Here is a 2215-nt window from a genome sequence, read left to right on the forward strand (position 1 = left end):
CCCTACGCATTTTTTTGGATGGGGGCTTTAGTGAGGTTAGCTTAAAATTTACTAATTAATTGGTTTTGTACTTGGAGTTTCTCTCTCTGTATATATGTACACACACATATATATATTATTGCAGAATATACAGCTGGAATGTAAATTCTTTATATTTTTATTTTCTGTATTGCCTACTATGTGCCTCTGGAATGTGTAAGAACCAACTGAAAAGCTGTAAGTGTAAGGCCAGTTTTAATCACTGGCATCAGTAGTTACATAAAAATATTCTGAACAGCTCTATATAATTATATCAGAACTCATTTGGGTCTTTTTTTCCCCTCCTCCCCCGAAACAATACCATTACTTGAATGGCAGTAGTAGAGAGCAGTGCGATTATCCAGAATTTAACCACTAGGAAATAAACCCCACTACAGCCAGCAGCTGGTAGAGGCTCATTGTCAAAATAATAAGTGAAAATGATCGTTGCTGTGATCAGTGCACCGGAGCCTCTATTACAGAGTTCCTACGCGTGTGGGAGGGCACAAGCGTGTACAGACACATTTCATTACAAGAGGCTAGTGATACTACAGAGCAGTTGTCACACAGGATCAAACAAGCTTAATTCACTAAACAAAAAGTGCTGTTGATACAGAGTTCAAGGAAGAGGGAGTTACAAATGAGGGTTTATGGGACTGGAAAGAAAAAGGGAGTTTTAATACTATCAATTTGTTCTCCATTTCTTAAGTCACTTCTTCATAGAAGTGGCATGCCAGATCAACCAACTTCTGGATCTGCAGCATTGCATTTTAATGAGCTAATTTGTAAGTTGATTTTAAATGAGTTCATTTAAATTCCTGTGCTGAAGATTAACCTCTGCAGGTACAGTTCTCTCACTCCTTCTGTTTTATAATACAAGGCTTTTAACAGTGCAATTGGTTTCTTGCTCTTCAGGGATTTACTTACAAAGTGATATATCAAACTACAGTTAAATCTCTAGGGGAATGCACTTGCTTCAGCAGCTCTATGCAATGTATTTCCTTCGGTGTCTCCAAGATGGCCAGCGCAGCTGCATGACCTGCTACAATCAGCAACAAAAGTCTGGTGTTATCCTTAAGCTCAAAATTTCACGCACTGAGCTAGCGGGATCTGCGGATTGTGCCTCAAGTTTAAGGAACGAGATTTGTTACACTACGACAGTTTTCTTTTATCTGTTTATTGTGCCTTAATAAGCAGCATCAGTTTTCCAGAATTTCTGCACGAGTTTTTTTTTAGCGCAAGTCAGAACCATGCTTATTTTAAAGCTGAGCATACAATATACAGCAGGAAGATACCATCTATGATTAGGGACAGTTCTTGTTAGCAGAGCGTGTGCAGGACTTTCATAATCAAAGACTAAAAATAACCGTTGTGTGTGGCCAGTCAGGAGGATCACATATTACAAGCCATAGTATTACAGGAACCTTTCAAAGACTTGAAGTGACAGTGCTGCAGTCCTCCTAGAAAGATAATCTGCTTTAGATTTAGAAACCTCAGCACTGAGGATCCACTGCAGCTGCTGTTCAGCTGGTTAGTTACTCTTGCTATCTGCTTCCCATATCTGATCTACAATTAGCTAGCTTCAGCTGCTGCATGCCAGCCTGCTGGCTTAAAGAGCTATCTACAATCAGATGTCTGCCTTTAAGTAGCTGTCTCATTCAGCGCTCCAGAAGTTGCTGTGCAAGATTCAAGTCTGCTTTCTGCAAAACCAGATTTATTTGATTTGGGAGGGATGGGGCAGGGGAGTAGTGTGAAGAAATGGCCACGATACTAACGGCTTTCATTTCTAGATTGCTGCTTTGACTCTAAAACCAACTGATGTCCTGCAGTTGCATGGACACAAATACACGCAAATAGCCGAAGATGTGACCATAAAGTAGTGTGAAAAACAGATGACACCACACCTTCCATTTTAAAAATCTCGGTTCACCAAGAGCAGACAGCAGCAGTTCTTACAGTACTTGCTGACATTCCTGGCACACAACACTAAGTCACCTGCCAGAGGGTGGAAATGGGCATACAAAGGCAAATTCTTATATTAATCTGTCATACTGAATGTATTCACTACCCATGGAATCACAGAATGGTCAGGGTTGGAAGGGACCCCTGGAGATCACCCAGTCCAACCCCCCTGCCTGAGGAAGGTCACCTACAGCAGTTGCACAGGACGGCGTCCAGGCGGGTTTTGAATGTCTCC

Source organism: Charadrius vociferus, unplaced genomic scaffold (genome assembly GCF_000708025.1).
Source record: "Charadrius vociferus isolate BGI_N301 unplaced genomic scaffold, ASM70802v2 scaffold385, whole genome shotgun sequence".
Classification (NCBI taxonomy): domain Eukaryota; kingdom Metazoa; phylum Chordata; class Aves; order Charadriiformes; family Charadriidae; genus Charadrius; species Charadrius vociferus.